This window comes from Calonectris borealis, chromosome 3 (genome assembly GCF_964195595.1).
Source record: "Calonectris borealis chromosome 3, bCalBor7.hap1.2, whole genome shotgun sequence".
NCBI classification, from domain to species: domain Eukaryota; kingdom Metazoa; phylum Chordata; class Aves; order Procellariiformes; family Procellariidae; genus Calonectris; species Calonectris borealis.
The window spans coordinates 41,269,969-41,282,932 of record NC_134314.1 but is presented as its reverse complement, the minus strand read 5'-3'; the positions used below and the strand labels follow the sequence as shown (position 1 = coordinate 41,282,932).

At 43.4% G+C, this 12,964-nt stretch overlaps 1 long non-coding RNA gene across 2 annotated transcripts; it reads right to left on the bottom strand.

The window, feature by feature from the left end:
- Positions 1–1,014: 1,014 nt before the first annotated feature.
- On the bottom strand, positions 1,015–12,964 carry LOC142080293 (uncharacterized). Of its 2 annotated transcripts, XR_012672948.1 has the most exons (4): positions 12,206–12,964; positions 6,567–6,756; positions 1,478–1,624; positions 1,015–1,262 (listed from the first exon to the last, which is right to left on the bottom strand). It is a non-coding gene; the product is annotated as an uncharacterized LOC142080293 (long non-coding RNA). The 2 variants fall into 2 exon arrangements; XR_012672947.1 differs by lacking the exon at positions 6,567–6,756.

The window sequence follows — 12,964 nt, the reverse complement described above, 5'->3', positions numbered from 1 at the left end:
ACTACATGGATCATGTATTTTTGTCCTGATGTCACTATCACTTTCATAAACGGAGCACAGTCCTGTTTTTTTTCCAAATCTCCAGCAGACCCGGTGGAGTTGAGCAGATGCACATGGAACCACACAAATCTCAAGAACTCTCCCCAGGCTGCTGGCTACCTGCTGATAATCCATCCTCTCTCCAACCATGTCACACAATGTCTGTAAACCTACAGAAGTCTACACACTATGTCGAAGTGCTGCAGCCAGTGCTTTCTTATACAAAGTATTCAATCTAAAGGAAAAGGTAAACAAATTACTAGTTAAAGAAATAGAAATGAAGCACTGTTATCTCTCATTTTTGCCTTGTTAAGTGCCCGCCAAGCTTATCATCCTCCTTGTGCATCCTCCTTTCTTATCACCACACAGTGACAGGCTACTCAGATTTTCCCTCTGCAAGCCTGACCATCTTACCTATATCACCGATCTCACAGCCCAGACCAGGTGTGACCACCCACTTTAGCACCCACACAGCCCATTTCCATCTTGGTGCTTCTGCCCAGCTTCTTCCTGTTTGCTAACAGAAGTATGTTTGTGCTCAGTTATAACTGCCATGCTATTGAATCACTGACAGATACAGGACAGGAGTTGAGTCAGGAGATTTCTAGGAATAGTACATCTTTCTTGTGCTGCTGAACTGTCTCTCTCTGAAATGCTTGTGAATTAGGGATTTGAAGAACCCATTTGTTATTGTATTCACCAAGCAAGATGCATCCTGGTTCTGGGTAGTGAGATCTCCTCATTCAAATTCCTAAAAGTGAAAAATAAATGCCTTGTTCTTGCTGTTCTTTGTAATATAATCAGTTACATATCTGTGTGTGTAAAATATTGTTCACCTGCATTTTTCACCTGTAGTATACAGTGACAGAAAGTGATCATATAGTAGTTGCTGCATTGTCATTGAAGAAGATAACCTGGTTCAGTTCACATAAAGCCTGCTAAGAAGACTTAGAGATGATCATTTTTGACGCACTGTTAACTCTTAGTCATGATATTTATTGCGCTCTGTGTGAGATAATGACACGTTTCATCCTGCACCTTTGATAACAATACGGGGTTTGTCATATATTTCAGAAGGAACAGGATGAGGAGGGTATCATTCTTTCTTCATTTTTGTTTCAGCCAAGTGAGAGGAATCATGTAGGACATCAACTGGAATAGTTCAGCATAAAGCCTTCCCACCTCATGCTGGTCACTAGTTGTTGACATGGTTAACCAGTAACCTAGATATCAGAAGGACATTGAGTGATTTTATATTTGTTTTACTACAGCATTTCTTGCATTTCCTCTAGCAGCCAGTGTTCACCGTTGTCTGAAGCAGGATACCAGTCTTAATCGGTTTGGCCTAGCATAACAACCTCCATCTTCCTATAAATAAGGAGGGTGCCTTTCTTCTTCTGCCTACCAGACTGGATGCAGTGTCTGTGCAAATACTCACCAGACTGCTCCCTCCTTGCAGCCTCCACAACATTAAGTCCATGCTTTCCATAGTTGCAGCACAATGCCAGAGTTTGTCTCCTGTTCCATAACCCCAGGCTTCCGGCAGAGCTGACTAGGCAGTCTTCAGCTGGCAAAGCGAGTGGATCTGGGAAGGCAGAGTAGCAGAAAGGCAAAAAGAAGTCAAGAAGGTGTAGGGGTTGTCTCACTCACCACAGGCACAGTTGCAGGATTGCTGCCTATCCATGCTCTGTCGTCCGTGGGGCTGAGTGGGGTGTCCCTCCCATCCTGCATGAAGAGTGAGTACTGTAATGCATCACAGCCAAAGAAACTTTGCATTTAACATGAACAAAGAGTGACAGTGTCATTTCTAATTGCAGGCTGAAGAATTTGAACACAGCAGCTTTCACGCAAGCCCAAATAATTATGCAAGGAGTGAGCGTCAAAAGACCTCTGATGAAAAAAGGAAAAGGAGGCATAGTCTGAGAATATAAGGCTCAGATCCTAAGAAGAGGATCAAGTTGTGTTTATGTAGCTAGGTAGGTAGTGTGAAACGTGATCCAGATGTTTTTATGAGCCAGATACATATAACTACAAACTGGATAAAGCTGCCAGATTTCTGTGCGGTTCCGTTGTGCTTTAGGGAATTGTCACACCCTTGATGCTGTGCGTGAGAGGAAGAAGGTGACTTCCCCCCCAGGGGAAGTCTAGCTTGTCATGCAACAGCACCCATATTTTCCCAACCAAAGGCTGCACCAGTCACTTTACCAGGAATGGGAGAGCCACACCCATCTGCAGAAAATAGAGGGGATTGCAACAAACATCCCTCAAAAAAATGTGCAGCTCATAATGGCTGCAGGCCACAGCAGGCCATTTTCTATCCTTCAATTAGTGATCTTCCAAATGACTCACCAGTGAGCATTGCATCAAGGGATCTGCAATCTGCAAGGGCCATATCTAAGTAGTCATTGACAGGACTGGTAGCACCACTTTTTTGAAGATTGCCCAACTTCTCTTTATAAGGTCCCATTTTCAGTTTGCTTACAGCTCTGCCAACCCTTTATCAGTTCCAGCTCACATGTTTCAAGCTTAGTGCCTGCCTATAGCTCATTGCCTGTTCGTTAAGTTTAGGGGTTTGGTTGGTTGAGTTTGAGGCAGATATCTTACTTTCTGTTTAACCAGTTCAGCTGTTTCCAAGAGAGATTTGTCAAAAAAACAACAACAAAAAAAGTTGTGGCTTTCTTCCTATAATTTCCCTGAGGCAGAGAACTGAAGTTTGTCAGGCTGATGGTCCTCAGGTCATGAATCTGCCATGAAAGTCCACACCAAATGGACTCCTGGTGGTAATCAGATTGCAAATGAAGAACTTGTCGTGTTTCAGCCCATACAGTAGGTGAAGTTGGTCCTTCCTTACAGCAGTTATTCCCAGCTGCACCAACAGCATGGAAGCACTGTCATCTGCCTACAACTCAGAAAGCCCAGCAACTAAGCTGGCCGAAAAGAGCCTAATGAGAGAAAGCTGAGGAATCTGAGCCAAGTGCTGGAGCCGAAAAGAAGGGCTTCGTCCCTTGGGGTTTCACATGGAGACAGAGCAGGCTGGGGACCAACAGGGACTGGTCAGTCTCAGCCTCTCTAAATTGATCCCTGTTACCGCATGGCACCTACTGCCTATTTGTGCAGCACTACGACAACATCATCATGAACAGCATTTGACCATCTCAGGAAGGGAGTGCTAAACTGAACAGGGCACAGGCATCAGGCATGGGGAAGTAGGCTTGCAGGCAAGAACCTACCATCAGTGTGCAGTTTGTGGTCATCGAGTGATCCACTCATTCCCTGTGAGGGTGAAATCTACTTGGACCAAAACCAAGAGAACGACCTGTGAGCCTGTCATTGCTATCTGCCTCTGTCATCAATTTTCTTCTAGTCCAGAGAAATGAGTCCTGCCAATTCGTACAAACTAATTTAGAAGAGGCTCTAACTGATTTCTGGAGGTTAATATGTTCCGTATGCTCTGGGTAGATACGTGAGAATGATAGGCATGTGGCTGCTTCTTGGACTTGGGAGATTGTTATGCCAGAGAGCCACCATCAATCAATCAATTAGCATTGATTAATTAGAGGGGAGATGAAGGACAGCGAAGATACTGTAATCCTGTTTTCTGAACAATGGATCTGAGCACGTATAAGCGTTCCTGAGCTATGGGCCCTGCAATATAAGGTGTCTGGAGAGGGATCAGAGACTCTGTGTGGCGGGAATAGTGTCCTAGGGGAAAAGGAGCTGTATCTTGGAGGAGGAAGGAAGGCTTTCTGCAGCGAGACCGTGCAACTATGTGAAGGTAACAGTAATAAAAGAGTATGGATGATAGAAGTTAGAGGGCTAAAGCTGGAGAAAGGGAGGGAGTAAAGCAAGGGAGATACACTTGGAGGGGAGACCAGCGAGAGCCTGTCCACTTCCCACTCTCCCCCTTTAAGGACTGGAACAGGACTAGAGAAGCTAGGACTAGCTCTTCCTACCTCCCAGGCCAGTCCCACCTGCTCCATGGCATATCAGAGGGCCCTTGACACAGCCAGGCTGCAATGGGGAAAAAGCAGATACCAGTTCATGAGTCCCCCGTTGGAGTACAGGCTGGTTCCCACAACTGCACAAGGGTGTCATGTGAGGTAGCCCAGACAGCTATTTGCAGCACCAGAGGGCACCAGACAGCAAGGAGCAGGTGTTAACTGGGTCCTTGGGACTACTCAGCTAAGGGGGTTGGAACAGGGGGCTGAGCTGAAAAAGTAGATAGGAAGGGCTATATATCATGAGGGTCAGGGTGGTGATGTCAAGAAGCATACCTTTGTTTTTTCATTTGCTGTTTGTAACCGACTTGGAGTAAATCTCAAGATACATAGCTTCTGGGATTTCTCTCTTTGCCTTGTCAAATCAAGAAAATGAGGCTACAATGTAAACTTAACCTACCTCCGCTACTACTTCTACCTCCTCTGAACTGGGCATGCCCATATCATGCATACCCCAAACGTGGCTTTGCAGAAAGTGTAAAACAGTTTGAAGAAAAGGGAACCACCAGAGCTACTTCACTTTGCAAGTGTGGTGAAACTTGTGCTGTTGGTCTGTATGGTCAGCACTCATTTACAGCCCTAGAAGCAATGAGACACTGGGTAAACCTTTCAGCCCTTGCACTGTCTCTTGCAGCCCCCTCAGCCAAAGATACCATCTGTACCCCCCTGCTGTCTGTCACTGAAGCCATTGGCCTCAGTCATTTTCCTGCCCTCTGTGGCAAGAAGGCCCAGAGGTGCTCCCCACGACACCAATCTCTGCACTGATACGATTGCTTGAATACTGGAAAAACCAGGCTTCCTTTTTCCCTCTGTGTCCTTGTGCTCTGAAATTAGATTTTCTTAAATGTAGGGTAATTAATATGAGTCCTCTCCTCAAAAAAGGCACATCAGTCAGGCTACAGACATAACTCTTCAGCTGCATGACAGAGACAAGTATTACATCTTTTCTCCACAGCTTGCTCAAAACCCAGTCTCGGGGCTGTAATGGACTCTTGAAGAGAAGCAGCTGTGGCCGAAGCAGACTCCCAGCCTGAGAAACACTCAGGGGAAGAGAAAATACCCTACCTGGCATGATGATTTATGGATGTGTTCAGTTCAAGACTTTCAACTGTTCCCCAGCTACACAGCCATCTTCCTCTTTCTCCCCTACAAACTAGATCCTCTAAATCCCCCATTTAGCCTCTTTCCCACTAAACTTTTTAGTCAGGTTGCTTCATTTTTAGCATTGAGTTTTGTCACAGTAACTGCTCAGAGCAATGGAGGCCTCCTTTGCAGAGGTCATCGCAGGGCCTTTCAGCTAAATTAGCTGCTTTAGCTCTCACAGCCCCTCATTTAAACTCATTTTCCTATTGCTCTGCTTGAGTCTCACAGCAAGCTGGGCCACCAAGAGTGAAAGGATGTGGTCTACCAATCACACTGGAGATTAGAAACACCTTGTTTTGGAATGAAAGCTAAGAAAAATATGAGGATGCGGCTGAATAGGAATAAGTATTCAGAAAACCTTGATGTGTCATCTTAATCATCTTCCTATTCATGAACGCACTTGAAACCTCTCACAACGTTATGATAAGGAGTCGCTCACCAGTGTTACAAGAAGACAAAGCGTTCTGTTTTTTTCCGAGCAGCGAGTTACAACACGCAAGTGAACGCTGTGTGCAGAACACTTTTCACCTCCATGTTCCCATCCAGAACTGTATTTACCCTTGATAAATGATGAACTATGTCCTACAGCTGTGCTACATATTCAGACTAACAAGGGCAGGAGTAAGGTCATACCGATTCTAGAGCGCTGTCTATTGAGACAAAGGCACTCATACTGTGTCATGTGCTCTCTATTTCATGCAGCCTAGCCTTAGACTATTTTCCGAATCCCTTGTTTTCCTGGGGACATGGCAACACTGTATGTACACTGCTCTGAAGTTAAAGAGTGTTTTTCCCTTCCTCTACCAAATATTAGCTTGTTCCTTTAAACCCTGCTTAACCTTACTTTGGTTCCTGTTTCTCTGCAGGGCTCATACACCAGCAGGAGAAGTGAAAGCAGCTATTTCTGTTTCTTTCCACTGCTCTGAACAGTGCCTGAATGCTTGAAAGTGAGTTAGGGTCAGAGACATGTCCAAGAGGCTGAGTGAAACTCCAGTTCCAGCTCAAATCAAAAGGGATGCTTGAACTAACCCTCTAGTGCAAAATTTCTAGCCCTCATCTAGTAATTGGAGTTTGCTCTGCTGCCAGCAACGCATGATCAGGCTGCACAGGAGCTGAACACTAAGGTTGGGATTCATCTCACTGAACATTAGCTGTCTAAAAAATTCACATGGTCATCCAGGCCTCCTCAGCACACAACGCAGACAGACAGAAAAAGAAAGGTTCATCCACCCATTTCATACCTATTTTGGGCTGGAACAAATTGTTCCTGGAGGGTACCTCTTTGTCTCCATAGGGAGTAAAGACTGGTGTGGGCTAGATGCCGAGCTATCAGATAACTGGGGTTAGGTGAGAGGCATCGAAACATTCTTGAACAACTATGTTTACCTGGGTCTTTTGCCAGTCTGTGCATTTGTGTCTAGGCTCTCCCAACGCTGTTACTTCCAAGGTACCCAGAGGGCTGTTAGGTGGTGCCTCCAGTGACCCCATGTCTCTGTTGTTTTCTGGCTGTTTTTGTTTTCAGGAAGTTACTTCCCTTCAACCAGGAACACGATTCTAGAAGTCCAAAGATGATGGGCTACATGGAGGAAAAAGAGGGGAAGTTACATCTCCCCCGCTCTTAACGGTGTCCGAAACATGTCCAAAAGATGCCCTTAAATGAGTAGTTCTGTGAGCAGTGTAACTGGTGACTTCTGATTTCTATGGATTTCTGTTTACAGTTAAATTCTCTCATGCTTAATAATGTACAAATGCCATTTACAGCTTCTCCTGCACTTGGAGAGGTCATAATGATCCACTCCTACGTAAAGTGTCTGGTGTCAGCCATGAGTTCTGCCTGGGCCTTTCCTCCAGTGAAGGCATATACAGGGTATGTCTCTTCTAGAGAGCTAGCTACTTTCCCCATTGGAATTGGCCTATGAGTTCAAAGATCTGGGTAGGATGGCAGAAATACATAGCTAGTCTTCCAGCAAATACAGCAAGCCTCTTAAAAACACAAAAAGAACCCATTTATACTGTGAAGAAGTAAACTAAGAATGGAAATACTTTTTCCTCTGCACAACTTTCAATGAAAAGTTTTCTTCACCTCTGCCTTTTTTTCCCTGTTACATCACACCTTTGAAGGCACAGGCCTGGCAGATGGTAGGAAGAGAGCAGTTGTTTTTGTTCCTACTTAGATATAGAGCATCTTAAAGTATGCTAGTAACTGCTGAGTCGTGTGGAGAAGGCTTCCTGATGGAAAATTGTGCCTTTCCAAAAAAAAAAAAACAAAAGAGGTACTTGGAAAGATAAAGGGCAATTCAGTCCTTTGAATGCTCATATCATAAAACTGAATACGAAATAATTACCATAAATGAGGCAACTAGTTCCTACACCTCTGCAACCTGGATGACATCCTTCTGTGTCATCAAAATAAAAGTTACTTGCAGAAAACACATTACTTACTACCTTATCGCAGTCACCTGAGCTTACACATACAAAAGAAGACCGAAGTCTTCTAAATCATCTCTCTCTGCAAAGAAATGGACTACCAAGATTTTAACTCTATTTCCTTCTCCAAAACTACTGGCACTAGGACAGGCATGTGATTTCATCCTTAAACAGGGTGTTCCTTAGGCTCTTTGCCAATTTAATTGGCTTATTCATATCCTTCCCTTCCAGATTACCTCAGGGTGATTTACATGTTGGAGGCCTATAAACACTGATGATTCAGTGCATGAAAACCAAAAACATTGTTCAGTGTCTGACAGGGTCCTCACTGGTTTTTGCCCCCAGATTAATTGTTCTTATTGGAACAACCTAACATATAATCAACCTCTGACATCATCCTAATGTTTTACAGACAAAAGAGCTTCTAAAATACAATGGGACTAATGTAATTTGTTTTTTACTGGTGTTTCCAGGTATTTTGCAGGAGCAAGAAACAGGCGAAGTTTTCAACTGGGAAGATACAGATGCTCCCAGCCCAGCTTCTTCACTCTACTGGCCATTTTGTCTTCTTCTGATTTTCCATGAATAAACCACTCAGACTGAACTCTAAAGAAATGCAAATACAGAGAGAATTTCATTTCCTCTCTTCGCAAAACTTTTCTTATAGTAGTTCAACAGCTACTTAATATGGTGTTATTTAGAACGAGCAGGTGGACTTCCAGTGAATTCAAACAAATGTCCTTCACATGTTGAACCTGAACTCTCTAACTAGGAAATAATTTGCAGGCCAATTAAGGACAACTTTACCTCCACCAAATGCAGAAACAAGCAAAGATTTTTATTAATGAATAAAGAAAAGGCTGAAAGAGGTTCATTTTGCCTTTTTGTTGATTAAAGTCTTGGACTTGCATGTATTTCTTTCTTCTTGTAACATGAACAGTTTTGATAAAATGCACCAGAAAACTTTACAGAACATACTACTTCTGTACATCTTTGGCAACAATTTAATATACTCTTGTCTCAGTACTCTCACAAAAAAGCAGTCACTCTGTCTCCCTTCAGGGGAAGATTACTGCACTCCATATTCAAACAGATTCAGTTTTCTCCTTACGTTGTATGCCCCTGCAGTGTCTTTCCTAAGCAAGTTCCCTGCTTGTAGACCAAACCTATTACTGGCTACACGGCCACTCATGCAAATCCAGCACCCTTCTGGTACATTCCCATTTTGCCTTCCAAAAAAATTCTCCATGCTTAACACCCATCTCCCTAAGACCATTAACCAGCATATTTTAATCCATTTCACAGTAAGATTTCCATAATGTCTTCAAAAGCCACAGGTTGTTTCATAAGGCAATCCTCACCATTCTGGTACTTGTTTTCACAAGGACTTTGGCATATCAGCTGCTAATAAAGTTTGTATTCTTTAATAACAGAGTTTATGCACTTAAATACCTGCCGGAGGATGAATACATCTCCACCATTACAGCCAAAGTATTTCAAAGTCCAGCACTTTTAAATCAGCACAAATGCCTTAAAACTAGTTTCCCTGTTTGCACTGACAGTTGTGGTTACAGGTGTTATGCACTTATAAGCTCTGCTTAGATATTAAAACTTGCACACAAATTCACTCATATTTGCATTCACTGACTGTGTTTATCTACGAAAAATCTGCAATACATTTGTCATGCCCACATTGACTCTATATAACATGTTCATACAGAAGTTCCAAGCAACATCACAGAATTATTACAGTCCACATATGTAAATGCAAGTGAGCCACTGCATGAAGCTTTTAATATAATACAGGAGAGCAAACATGTAATGAAATGGTGGGAAGAATGAGGGGTGAACTCCCTAGAATTAAAGCATATATGTACATAATTTTTATAAATGGCAAGAATGTTTCACTCCTACTGAATACTTTAAAAACATTTATACCACGCACAAACCAGTAAATAAGATTCAGATCTCACAAGAAGTCCATTATAGGATCTGATCATTTAAAGTATTAGAGAGACATTGCCTAACTGAGGGAAATAAACCCAGCCCGCGCTCCAGACTCACTGCAGGGAAGTGGAGAGCTGGCAGCCCCAAGAATTCCTCCTCTTTGATCCACAATGAAAAAGGATAATAAGGGTGTACGTACTCACCCTTGTCTAGTTTTCACTTTCTTCAAGGAAAAGAGTTATGCTGATTCAGGGGTCTGGTCATGGCCCAAGAGAATTTTGTTCTTATACTCCCCACACATCAAATCTCTACTTTTTAAAAAGTTCTCAAGATTTTCTCTCCCTTTCTTTAATTGAATCAATTCTAGTAACAGACGCTGCTTTGTTGCTTGTCACCAAAGTATTTTAAGCATTTTGAATCCTGTCTCGTTTTACACTTGTTTCTAAAGGAGTCAGTTCTGGCCTTGAGCTCTTTGTTTTCTTTCAAAACCTTATTGAATGCGTTGTGCTCCTCTGCATTCACTTCAAGGACACCACATTTTCTTTTGTCATGATAACTCTCACTCTGAAATGTCTCAAACTTACAATCAAATGCAAAAATAAAACTCTCTCTTCCATTTATTCTTCTTAATAGCATCCTGATGGCTGCGCATTTCAGATAACCACTCGAAAGGACATGCTGGGGGTAACAATGCAGAAAATGATGCTGAATCCTTGCTCGTCATAGCTCAGGCAAGAAAAGCCGTTAGTGCATTTTATTTGGGAATGTCCAGGTTACGTCTCTATATTTACAGTTTATGTTGCAACAGGGATTGACAGCTGCAGTAGGTCTGGCCCTCTCATCCACACTGGGCCCACATTGGCAGTGCCTTTTCTAAAATACTAAAGGTAAGCATGTATTGTGCGAGCGTTGGTATTGTATAGAAAACCTGCTCCTGCTTCCACCCAAGTCAACAGGAAAACAAAACAGTCTAGGAGTCAGAGCTTTCCTTTCTTTACTCTTATTTAAATGTCAACCAGTGTTTTATGTGGCTGTTTATTAAATAATAATAATACAATAATGCCCAGAGGCTCCAATTAGGACTGGGAAGTCACTGCAGTGGGATTGTGCAAAGGCGGAGGAAGGGATGGCAGGCTGGGAATTGGACGGCTCCCCAGCAGCGGGGAGCGCAGGCTGGAAGCCGGCTCCTCTCGGCAGGCGGGAAAGGCTGCTCCCAGCACTCCCCACCACCGGCAGCAGCTAAGCCTTTGTTTGCGTGGGAGTTTGATGTTACTTTGGTTTTTGGTTTTTATTCGTTTGGGGTTTTTTAATGTCAAGATATAGAATAACCAGGAAGACATACAAAGAGGTTTTCTTCAAAGTAGCTGAGCCCACAAAGGGAAAAAAAGAGTGTATGTAGATGTATATGCTAATCTTATTAATTAAAACCAGAGTGCTGTGCTGGAGCTGTGCACAGGCTTTATTAGCTAATATTAAAACAAAGGCCTGATTCGCCTTCAACAGAAATTTCACCTTGGCAAAGCTCTGTTCGCTGCAGCGGAGTTACTTCTCGCTTCACACCAATGTGAGCACAGGATCAGGCCAGGAGCCCTCAGGAAGGACTCAAAAGCCGGTAACAAAACAAAAGGACAAACAGGAGGCACATGGGGAGGACAATCCTAAGGCGCGGGATAAGAACAAGCATGTTGCTCTTGGCAGAAAGCAACTGGCAAAAATTAATTGCATAGTCAGTCTCTCGCTCAGTTCTTTTTGTTTTTTTATGAAACAGGATTTGTTTTTATTATAGAGGAATGGGATATATTTCAGCAGAGGAATCCAAGCTGGACAGACTTTATGGCAGAAGTACATTTTACAGGGAGATCTGAATGAAGACAGAGTGGATTTGGTTCACAAGATGGGCGCAGTTGTTTAGACTTAAACAAAAAGGGCAGCATGAATGAAAGCCCTCAGAGGAAAGCGAGAGGAGGGAAGGAAGGAAGCGATTACAGGAAAGCTGGGCTGGGAGCAAAGACACAAATCCCGAATTAAGGCAGCAGCAGAACAATGCCGGGCCCTGACGGTGAGGCCTGAAACCAAAGCGATGAACAACCCAAGAAGGCTCAAGAAGGGGCACAACGGTGGCGAGATGCTGCTGTTCGGTGAGGAAAAAGGGGGAGGAGGGTAGTGAAAACTTTGTCTGCTGGAATGGGGAACAGAGAGACCCTGAACTGATTGGAAAGGAGAAGCCAAAGATTTCCCAGGAGAAACTTCTAGAAAGCTGGTAATTTATATGAGCATCTTCAGGCTAGAGGTGACCTAAGTCTGGGAAGAATTTTGGAAACAAGCTCTGAGGTGGGGAAACGGGTCATTGGAAATATTTAACATGAGAACAAGCACAGCCTAAAACCAGCATTCGTATGGGGGAGAAAAGGGAGCAAATGAGTTTGGAGAACAACAGAATTACCCGTGGTGGTGGAGAAAGGACAGAGAAGGAATTTGCCAGTGGAAGATGGTCGTGTTTTATGAACAGAAAAGGTACGCTAAGTGAGAGGTACTGCATGGGATTGGCAGAGGGGGGCAGAGATGGGGACGTGGAGGGGTGGATCGATCAGAGGTGGAGAAGCGGATTAAGCACTAGGTGTCTGTACAGAGGGTACAGTGCACATACATACCACCTGTGAAACCACGGAGCATCCCGGAGGTCAGCTGCTGAGGGAAGGAGGAGGTTTTTGAGAACAAAATGTAGCCAGATACTATCTGAAAAAAAGAGAAGGATGGAAAAGACAGGTAAGAGAGTGACAGAGAAGTTGCACCCTCAGTAAATTATCTGGGAAAATAAGAGTTTTAGTTCAAGTCCTCAGTTCTTCGTTGTTCTTTGTAGAAAACTGAGTTTAATAAAAGCAAAATTTTCAGCTGGCTTCCACTGAGTTTCCATGCAAAATTTCCAAAGAAGCAACAGATCTGCAATGAAAAGTATGTGCCCATTTCTTCAATGTGCACACCAAACTACAGGGCCAGGTCTTGCGAGTGAACAGAATGGACAGTGTCTCAAACCTCCTTCCAGACTTGAGGAAATTAGTAGGAAATAGTTAATATGTCTCACTTGTCACTGTGTCCTACACTGGTTTGTTCACTAACATACTGGCACAGAAGAAAAGCCTGACTTTCACTACCTCTCAGCCTGACACAGTTGTATAAGCTCGCGGAGGATCCGGGCTCCAGTCCACTGCAACAGTGGAGAGACGTTCACAACTCTAAGCGTGTTTCACTTCAATGGCTCTTAATTCACATGTTCAGTATTACTCGCATGATTAATATTTGGCCTGTAATTTTTTTCACCATTCCAGTTCAATGTATTTTTAGTTGACTTGATTCTACTCTCCAGTTAATATGTAATACCATGCTGCTCCTTTATGCTTATAATCACTTAC